The 11,278-nt window shown below is 34.0% G+C and overlaps 2 long non-coding RNA genes across 2 annotated transcripts; both read left to right on the top strand.

Moving 5' to 3' along the window:
- Positions 1–5,035: 5,035 nt before the first annotated feature.
- Positions 5,036–5,517, top strand: LOC126881362 (uncharacterized). Its single transcript, XR_007696820.1, has 2 exons — positions 5,036–5,248; positions 5,349–5,517. It is a non-coding gene; the product is annotated as an uncharacterized LOC126881362 (long non-coding RNA).
- A 212-nt stretch (positions 5,518–5,729) lies between these two features.
- LOC126881357 (uncharacterized) lies at positions 5,730–10,252 on the top strand. Its single transcript, XR_007696815.1, has 2 exons — positions 5,730–6,079; positions 6,183–10,252. It is a non-coding gene; the product is annotated as an uncharacterized LOC126881357 (long non-coding RNA).
- Positions 10,253–11,278: the final 1,026 nt, after the last annotated feature.

Raw genomic sequence — 11,278 nt, 5'->3', positions numbered from 1 at the left:
TATGAGTTACTTTATTAGTAATATGGGGTATGACAAGTCCGCAGAAAGTGTGTTATTTTATTTATAAACAAATTAGCACTTCTAAATCTTCTTTATTTTTCAATTAGTGGTCTGTAACTCCTAAAATTTTTCCTTTGAGCCAAAAACACTCAAATAAAAATTCACCGTAATTTAGTTCTGCACAAAGTTATTTTTTTTCCGATTTCCTTCAACAAAAATTTTACTCAGAAAATCCGAGTTTTCCCAAAAAATCTGCAATTTTCAATTAAAATTTTAGGGAAGTACCTAATTATTTATTAATAATTAAATAATTGATGACATGAAAGATTTATTATAGTAGATTATACAGAGGGGCTAAATTATGGAATAAATTCATTTCTTTAAAACGGACGATTTTGGAGCAAAATCCCGAAAGAGGTAGATTTTTATTTTTAAATTACAATTTTTTGGCATATATTTCTTACTAGTGACGTCATCCATCTGAGCGTGATGACGTAATCGATAATTTTGTTAATGGGAATAGGGGTCGTGTGGTAGGTCATTTGAAAGGGCGTTCAATTCTCTATTCAGTAATATAAACATTATTATCATTAGGTATTTATACAGGGTTGCCAAAAAAAATTTTTGAATTAAATTAATTGGCGCAAAAAGAATGTATGTAATTTATTTAACTCAAAATACATTGTACTGCTGTCAGAAAATAGAAGAAAAGGTTTATTTCACAAATAAGCATTTCTTTTCGCTTAAATTAAATCACAAACAGCCTCCCTCCTCGCACAATCGCATTTCAACCGTCGCCATATTGAAAGCGACTTGTTTAGTGTCGAAATTTGATTTAGAATCAGGCCCCTGGTCATTCTCAAGTAGTTTTCTAATGCTGACCTCTCAAGGTTCTTTAGTGTTCCCTTGCAAGTCTACATTCAGGCCCTTGTTCCCATCTTTTCACGGTTTGCGTGCGGGAGTGACATTTTGGCAATTTCCTAGATTGTTGTAATTGACCAGCCAAAAAGATCAGCAGGCCTAAAACTCTTACGCCTACTGCCTTCCTAGATAGCTGGTCAGCAATGCGGTTGCCGTTATTTCCATTGTGCTCCGGGTAACTATGTAGTTATCGGGAAGTTTATCTGACAGTTTTATTAAATATCTGTCAGATAAACTTCTCGTTAATTATTTATCCGGAGATGAAAAGACCGCCCTAAAATTATAATTTGTTCATATTTGTATGGCGAACAGTCGCGTCAAGTTCCGCGCCAATGTGGGAAAGCCTTGTCTGCTACCGTTTCGCCTGCGAATGTTCCGCAACGAAAAATTCGCGTCGCAAAAGTTTCGCGTCGTTTTGGGGGATCCTTAGCGTATATCAACAATTGCATTGGCGGAAGTGACAAATTCACACCTTCTTCTCTAGCATTTAATAAATGCATAACGTATCTTCACATGTCGGTACCTATGTGCGGCAGATTCGTGCAAATAATAATATAAGTATTATTGTGTATTTAATAATGGTAAAAGCATATAATTTGGACCACACATACTACACATACAAATATTCAATTTTAGATATGAGGCCATCTCACATTTTGTCTTTTACAAAAATGGCGGCCATTCAAAATGAATCTGCCGCCCATAGGTACATGTGAACATACGGTATGCATTTATTAATTGGTAATTAACATAACTAAAAAGTTCAAAATATTTTCAAAAAATATTTTTACACTATTTTCAATGGCGGTATTACCTTTTTAAAAAATTTATATATATAGGGTGAAAGAATTGAAAAAGAAACAACATATTTTTACATAAAAAACAGTAAAAACACAACTTATAGTAAACCGATTCTTCCGGCTTAAGACATCGATCGTTCTCATCAAAAATAGAACCTATATACCAAATTTGGTTGAAATCTGACGTCTCGTTCAAAAGTCATCGTGCTATTAGTCACATATGTATAGTCGCCATTTTGAATGTCCGCCATTTTTGTAAAAGGAACAAAACTGAGACGGCCTCATATCTAAATTTGATACTTTGGATGTGTAGTATATGTGGTCCAAATTATATGCTTCTACCATTAAATGCACAATAATTCTTATAATATTTGCACGAATCTGCCGCACATAGGTACATGTGAAGATACGTTATGCATTTATTAAATGGTAATTGTAATGTATCCAGCTCTCTGACTATCAATCCAGAGGGGCGAGCGCTCCGAAGAATTATTTACACGCATGCGCGAACTACTTTCATATTAGCATGGATCCTCATGCATTGTTGTTTACATGTAATTAGTTATATTTACGTAATATGTACCTACGCTTAAATAAACGGGTAGTATGTAATTCCAAATTACTGTTGTATTAATTAGATATTATGTCAACCCAGACTCGTACATTAAACTGGCGACGAAGATAAATGGGATTTAAGTGCTTTGTTCTTTGTTCATCCCGGAGATAAATAATAAAACAAGGTTAGTAAACATGGCAGCTTACGGAAGCATAGAAAATTTCAATACTAGTGGGCCAAAAAATTGGGACTCCTACGTGGAACGAATGGATCTTTTCTTCACGGCCAATAATATCACGGACCCAGAGAAGAAAAGAGCCACATTTCTGAGTCTGTGTGGGGCAAGTACTTATGAAATTATAAGGTCTTTGGTTGCACCAGCAAAATTTAGTGATTCGAGCTACGAACAGATCACTGCAGAGTTAAAAAAAACATTTTGCTCCAAAAACGTCTGAAATTGGCTGCAGATTCAAATTTTATAGGCGAAATCAGCAAACTGGTGAAACAATTTCTGTGTATCTAAAAGAATTGCGAAAATTGGCAGAACTATGTGGTTTCGGAAATGGCCTGGACGCAATGCTACGAGATAGATTAGTCTGTGGCTTATTGGATGACACCTTACAGCAAAAGTTGCTCGCCACAGAAAAGCTAAAACTTAAAGACGCACAACATGTGCCTGGCACACGAAGTGGCTGTTTAAAGTTTGCAGTTGTTACGAGAGAGTGAGCTGAACACAGAGGTGAACGCAGTAGGTTTCCGTAGAAATCAGCCAGGACAATCAAAACAAAAATCAGCTGATCGCGAACGGAAAAAGTGTTTTCGGTGCGGAAAGGAACATTCTCCTGAACATTGTGAACACATTAAATCAAGCTGTACATTTTGCTGGAAGGTCGGACATATTGAAATAGCTTGTTTTGGTAAAAAGAAAGACCAAAATCAAAGACGCAAAGTGCATCAGACTACCGAGGAATCGACAAAAAAATACCGAGCCGGTTTCGGGAAATACTCAACGTGTTTGTTATCTAAGAAGCGACCATAATTTTTCGTTATTTAACGTGACGTCTGATAGCATTACCGGTAAATATTTAGTAGACGTGCTACTCAATGACCAAAATGTGAAAATAGAGGTTGATTCGGGCGCAAGTTTCTCAGTGATTAGCAAATCGACCTACCATAAAATATTTAGTAAAAATCGACCTAAATTAAATCAATCCAGTGTTATTCTACGCGATTATCAAAATACAGTGATACCCATACTGGGTGAGTGTCTAGTGGAGGTGAAAAGGGGTCAACGATCAGCCAAGCTTCCCCTTATAATCACGGAAAGTCTTCTGAGTAGAAACTGGCCAATCTTCTGGGTAGAAACTGGGTAGTCTGGACCGGGGTCCCCCAGTAAGTTTTTTGTTAGACAAAAATGTAAGGCCAATTATGCTTAAAGCGCGTAAGGTTCCCTTTGCACTAAAAGACAAGATTGAAGCTGAATTGGACAGGCTTATAGCGCAGGGTGTTTTAGAGCCGACTACACACCCAAAATGGTGCACCCCAATTGTGACCGTTTGCAAAGAAACCGGAGAGGTTCGGATCTGCGGCGATTACACATCTACATTGAACTTAGCGCTAAATCCAGAACCTTATGCAGTGCCAGCGGTACAGAACATTTTATCCACTCTCGCGGGCGGTAAAGTTTTTGCAAACTGGACATGGCGCAAGCTTATCTGCAGTTAAGTGTCAACCGCGAAGCTGCGGAGGCACAAACAATTATTACGCATAAAGGGAGCTTTTAAATGCAATCGTTTACAGTTCGGTATATCTGTGGCTCCACAAATTTTTCAAAAATTCATAGACACTAGATTAACAGGTAATTCGGGTGTACTACCGTATTACAATGACATTTTAATAGTAGGTACCTCAGTAATAGAAGACTCAAAAGTGCGCGCAGTATTATCGCGTTTCCAGGAAGGCCAATATGCTTAAAGCGCCTAAGGTTCCCTTTGCACTAAAAGACAAGATTGAAGTTGAATTGGACAGGCTTATAGCGCATGGTGTTTTAGAGCCGACTACACACCCAAAATGGTGCACCCCAATTGTGACCGTTTGCAAAGAAAACATTTGCGTAAGGAAAAGTGTGCTTTTCGAACAAAGACAATAGAGTTTCTCGGGTTTCAAATTAGTGAAGACGGTTTACGTCCCACTAAAGACAAAATCGCGGCCATCACCAATGCGCCTGCTCCGACTAATAAAACCGAATTACAAGCTTTTCTTGGACTTTTTAATTTTTATCATGCTTTCCTAAAAGACAAGGCAACTATTGCAAATCCGTTACATGCACTACTCCGAAAGGACGTTCCTTGGCAGTGGCGTTTCAAGGAACAAAAAGCTTTTGAATTATTAAAAGACATTTTGTTGCAAAAGAACCGGTGTTGGGACATTAACGGAAGGATTTATTTTTGACGTGTGATGCTAGCCCTTACGGGGTAGGTTGTGTGCTTAGCCAGCGCGATGATGAGGTACGCGAATATCCAGTGGCGTACCATAGTCGTACTCTATCACAGATCACTTAACTCTCTTTAGATGTTTCACGCAGGTATCTCAAGGTCATCCTAAACTAAATTTTTAGTAATGATACGTTTTCTGAGATGTCGCCATGCACCTGGAGTGAAGATTTCTTCTATATCACTGAGTCTGAGGGTCATTATAATTTGTCAATTGTCATCATTAATCATGTCAGTATGAGTATGCCTATGCCTTTATCTTTAATCTTTATGTCAGTAAATGTTTATCTGATTGTTAGCAATAATAAAAAATCCTGATTTAGATAAAATGGATTCAAATACAGTTTTTGAAACAAAACGAATGTGATTTGAAGATCCCTAGGAAGATCAAATTCCTAGCTTACATTCAACAAGTATTTGTTATTAGAGAACAAGTAACACAGTTAGTGGTGTAGGGAAGCAAACGAATGTAACACCAAGTAAGTAACCCCTACTGAAAATAATATAATTAATAAAAATTATTTTACGTGAAATGAATATGGTTATTATCAAATCAATTATATTAATTTTTTGTTTTAGTTGAAAGTCCTTCAACAAGTAGAGATGCACACATGTTTCAATCATTTGAGATACCCTTTTGTAGAAGTATTTGGAAGATAACTATTAATAATTTCATTTGTAAAGATACGATTTGTAAAAAAGTATATACAAAGTGGTTTTGCTGGTATTAAATAAATAAATAAAAATATGTTGTCACGTCTTATTTTTTCCCAAATGGTATTTTGTATATTTGAAATTAAAAATAATTTGCATATTTTAAAACCATATTATTTTTTTTTTCAACTATACAAATATTTTAACCTAACATTTTCTTCCCACCAAAATTACATTTTGAAATTGCCGCTTGCATTAGTTCCGATACAAGCGGCATGGAGCGCTGTTTTTCATATTTAACCCAGTGTGCGTCTTGGAAGAGTGTTGCCATCGTATACGCTAAAAGCTGATTGGCTCCGCCATCTTTTGCTCAGATTTCCGGATTAATTTGGAAGGGGTAAACAGATGATGAGTTGTTTATTTTTCGTTTACTCTAGTTTAACCTCACTTAACTAGATAGATCGAGAAATATTAAATTACTATTACTATTATTCAGGTTGAAAAATGCCTTCTTCTAAGGTAAAAGGTTGCGAAGTCGATAGGGGAAAAATAATGTGAAAATGAATTCTTTCCCAAAAGAATCTGAACGACGGAAAGTGTGGATTAAAAATATAGGGTTAAAACAAGATCCAAACAAATATGCTGTTGTTTGTGAAGTAAGTTCTTCAAGTAAAACTAATTGAGTATTTGCATTTGATGCATTCTCTTTATAATATTTATATCATTAAAAAATATTGTATTCAATTTTTGAATGTTTAGGAACACTACTTCTGACATGTGGAAAAAAGTTGGCAAGATGGCAGCAGAAAATTAAAATGCAATGCTGTACCAACAATATTTAGAGAAGAAAGCGAAAGTATTTAATTATTTATATTGGTTTTTTGTTTATTCACCAATTTAACACCTATAGATATTTGTATAACAAGAGAGCGAAGTGCACCTTTTCCTCCCAAGAATAAAGTGTACTAGTTTACTACAGTAATCATTCAAGGGAGGAAAAGGCACTTCTCCCATGTTATACATTTTTCCACCTCCCTCAAATAAGTCATTTTTCCATTTTTAAAATATTTATATAACTGTTGATTGAATACATGAATCATAATTGAATACAGGAATTTATGTATTCAATCAACAATAGAACTAACAAAATTTATTAGAGAACTAAAACTAACAAGTAGGTACAGTATAACTATCAAATTATTAATGAAAAATTTTTAAATCAAAATAACAATTTACTGTTTTTACCATTTTGCAACATCTATAAATAAAATTTAAAATGTATGGATACTTACCTAATACAAAATAGAGTAATAGTATAGGGTGTCAATAAGTTATTTCATCTATGCTATGACATAGTATGACGTCAACATCACTTACTTTTACTCCCTAGGGATTAAAAGTACTTTGTTTCCCTAGGGAGAAAAAATATGACTATGCTCCCTACAATGAGGCCAGGAAATGTATACTTTGGATAGAGGTAGGTGGGAAAATCTGTTTTATTCAGTTATTGTGATTTGTTTCTTACAATCAGTTTGTTCTAGCACGAGTTTCAAACGGTCTGAAACCATTAGCGAATAGTGGACCAGCACGAGTAGAGGGGATAGCACTCGTAACTGTATTATGTTCTCTCACTGACCAACTGTTTGCTGACTAGTTCGACTGTTTGCTAGAACAAACCTATTATTCAAACAAAATGTCCTCTACGTCAGACTGATCAGAATTGTAAAAATGTGTCATATCAATCAAATCAAAAAATTTAAAAAATTGTTCCTGTAACCATTTTTAGTGGAAATAATAACAGTACTTATATTGGATCAGAGAGCCACCCAATTCATTGTTAAAGTATGATAAACTAAAAGTTAAACAATTAGGCATGCACTTCATATTATATTTAATGAAATATAACCCACTGGTACTCGTACAAACTTGACGGCAAGCAAATTCAACAATTTTTTCCTCATTTATTAGTTTTTCACTACCGTTAAGTTTGGAAACAAGCGCTGTTGCCAAATAAAAACATATACAGTCGGAAAAATGAAAGAATACCCATGAACGATCACATCAATCACATATTTTGTATTTGCTGTTTTTTTTTTCATAAATAATAAATGAGAGAGATAGATTATTAATAATCTGAATAATATGTGATTGATGTGATCGTTCATGGGTATTCTTTCATTTTTTCGACGGTATGTATTTACCACAGCAACTACAGGTGACACTGTTTCTCTTTGTCTTTAAGAGTGTGAAACAAAGATAACTACAGTGGGAAAAATAAAGAATACCCATGAACGATCACATCGATCACTTATTTTGTGTTTCCTATCTTTTTCTATAACAAACGTTTATTATTATTAGAAAAAGACAACAAACATAAATTAAGTGATTGATGTGATCGTTCATGGGTATAGGGCTTTTCATTCACAGTCATTTGTTTCGAGCTTCTGTCATGTGTCACATAATATTAATATATCTACGTCATACGTTATTGATATAACCAATGATACAAACCAAAGACGTATGACGTAGATATATTAATATTGTGTGAGACATGACAGAAGCTCGAAACAAATGACAATCGATGAAAAGCCCTATTCTTTCATTTTTCCAACTGTATCTGTAATATACGCTGAGCTCATAGGTAGAGGGGATAATTAAAAAATCGCGAGAGTCAGTAGTGACAAGTCTGTAAACCTTTACTGGAAATTTGACATAAATGTCAAAGTGAATAATTTAAAATTGAAATTAAAAACATTAATTAGAAAAAATATTAGTTGGTCAAAGCTGTGGTATATATTTTTATCTTAAGTATACTTACGGTTTAAATACTGAATTAAGTTTTTTTAATATTTTGTAATATCTAATTATAATTAGATATAAATCATCTAAGCGCCATCTACACGATAATTGTGAATGTATCTGAAGTAAGAAATTAATATTTCATTAAGAGAATGTTAAAACAGTTAGCAAAATTTTTAAAAAATCGATTACAATTTAATTACTTTTTTGCGTTGTAAATATTAAGCGATAAAATTAAATAATAAATTTAAAAATTACTGGTGAAAGTTGAATTAGTAATCCGCTAGGAGCGACACCAGCGAAGTTCAGAGCGTATAAGTGGGTGCGTTTGGACGACCATAGCGGATGACTGTCAGCAGAAATCGGCTGAGTGGTTGTATCCAGCTGTGATAGGGAAAGCTTAGTAAATCTCTCAGCGGCTGACTTCCAGCGGTGACGTCTGACAGCTACTGCTGGCTCAGCTGTCCAGCCGCTGTGGTCATCCGAACGCACCCAGTGTCAGTCATGTTTTCCTATAGTATAGAAGGCTTAGATAGAAGGTTATGTAAGATTTTTGTTTGTTTATTTTTTCTTCTTCTTTTGTGGCCTTTGGAAGCTGTGCCCATTTAGCCAGCAACATTTCTTAAAATTAATGCCTAACTAAACCTACCATACAAGAAAACCATTACGAACCTAAACGACCAATCAAGGATACGGAAGGGAAAGTAAAGTTATTTAAAAAATAAACCGTTGTTAAAATATAAACTATACAAATCAAATATAAATTGAAAACAATAATTTGACATTATAAATGTAACCTCCAATATTATGACAGACGTCAGTTACCATGACATCATATATTATACTCGTCACTAATTCTAGCCAATGAAATGCTTGCTGTAATAGGAATGGCATATCAAAAAAATCTGACTATTCTCTATATATTTTTTCAAATTTAGAATATGGCAACAAGGGGAAAGTTATGTGCATTCCTCATTGTTTGACTTTTCCTATATCTTTAGTATCAGGTCATCATACAATACAAATACTTCCTGCAATGATTGGAAGTAATGCAGAACAAGAATTGAATTTGTAATCGCTGAGAAAAAGGATTGGTGTACAAAATAAGAAAGTATATAAAGGACAACAAACATCTTCCATAAGCAATCAAAATTGTATAACTGAAATTCAGGAAATAGATTCTGCTCCACCTTTAGGTATAAAAAATATTTTGACGTTTTTTTTATTTAATACACAATTTAATTTACCATCTGATCATGAAGCTATAAGTAAATGGTGTGAATGTTGAACACATGAGGTAGAAGCTGCCATGTGGCAACTCTCCTGTATAATATATTTTATATTAGTTCACATAAATAGTTAATTTATTAAGTCTGTTGGCCATGGTTTCTTCAGTCACCGTTCAAATCCAGGAGGGGTATTTAGCAGTCTTGATTCGTTACTTGGATGATCCGTTGTCCATCAAGGAAGTTTCTTCTAATTTCTTATTATTCTAATTCCTAATTTTAGAAGATTATTCTAATTTCTTCCTCTACCAAGGATGTGGCAGAGTCATCTTGTATAGGGTTTTGTTCAAGTGTAAACACTTTTTTGCGCCAGTCCAGAGCTGTCTGCCAGCGCTGTCTTGAATAGAAAGGTGGTCTATTTTTCATGCCACTGGCATTCCAGTGAGACTGGCACCAGTTTCTGGATACATGTAAACGTTACTTTATTTTATGTAAATATTATTTTTATTCTAGAATCAAAGGGAGACTCTTTTAACAGGTAAATGACGCTATCATTCTTTTTGTTCTAGAAAAACTGTAAATAGTATTTAAGGCAACGATTGTGAATGAGTGAGAAGTCTAATAAAGCCACGACGAGATACTGTATCAGAGCGTACGATTTGGAGGTATTTTTGATTAGATAAATTTTGTAAAGTACAATATAAATTAGATTTGATAATGTGTAGTATTTCCTAATAAATTAAATACTATTAAGTGTTTATTGTTCGTGTAAGTTAGTGTGGTAAATAAATAATATGAAGTAAGTCTGTGTATTTAAATTAATATAAGTGTTCTTATTTAAAAATAAATAAAGTCAATTCAAAATAAATATTAATGCCTAAAAATCAAATTAGTAAAGTCGCTCACATGTCACTAGCAAAGAAACTTGTCAGCTTTTTGTTTCCGGTTGATTTGGACAGGTTAAGAATTTAAAGTGGTAACACTACATGTTAAATCAATCATTTTAAATTGTTTACAGTTTTACTTACAGTAGGAGATGTAACATACTTTTGTTTACCAGTATGCAAAAATTAAAAATCTTTCATAGATATTGATTCACCACTCAAGAACTAACAAATTGTGAAGAGCACAAATATGCCTGTACTTCGTTATCTGTCCAGGGCCGATATCAATTGATTGATTAATTAACAGTTTTTAGGTTTCCATACTTCTAAAGGAAAAACGGACCCTTATAGGCTCACTATATACTTATACTATGGCCAAAAAGCGGTAGTGAGAATAGAAGACATAACATCAGAAGAAATAGAAATGAAAAAAAAAGGTGTTCGACAAGGGTGTATACGTTCACCAATATTATTTAATATATAGGTACTTGGAAGACATATTAAGTAAGACAATGGATGAAATAAACATAGGCATTAGAATTAATGGCATGATCATAAATAACCTGAGATACGCTGATGATACAGTTCTTTTAGCCGAATCACATGAAAACCTACAGATACTGCTTACTTAATAAAGTGACCGCAGTAAGTGGAGAATATGGACTATCACTTAACATAAGCTTTATTCCAGCAATGTTCCATTAATTTTATCTGTCTCTTCCACATTAACCAAGAAGAGGTGTTGAAATTTCTGATACACCAGCTATTCGTGATGAATAATGAGTAATACAGACTTAAAAATTCATACAGACCTAGCAGTCATTACTTAGCTTTTGATTAAAATTGACAAATCTAAACGCACAAGTGGTCTATTACTTTTCTGTCCAAAAAACGTTTATATGTTTTTTGTCATTTTGAATTAAACACCTATAAGTTCGTTTATGCT

The sequence above is a fragment of the Diabrotica virgifera genome, chromosome 3 (genome assembly GCF_917563875.1).
Source record: "Diabrotica virgifera virgifera chromosome 3, PGI_DIABVI_V3a".
Taxonomy (NCBI): Eukaryota; Metazoa; Arthropoda; class Insecta; order Coleoptera; family Chrysomelidae; genus Diabrotica; species Diabrotica virgifera.
The sequence above is the reverse complement of the archived record's forward strand: the minus strand, read 5'-3'. Positions and strand labels throughout refer to the sequence as shown.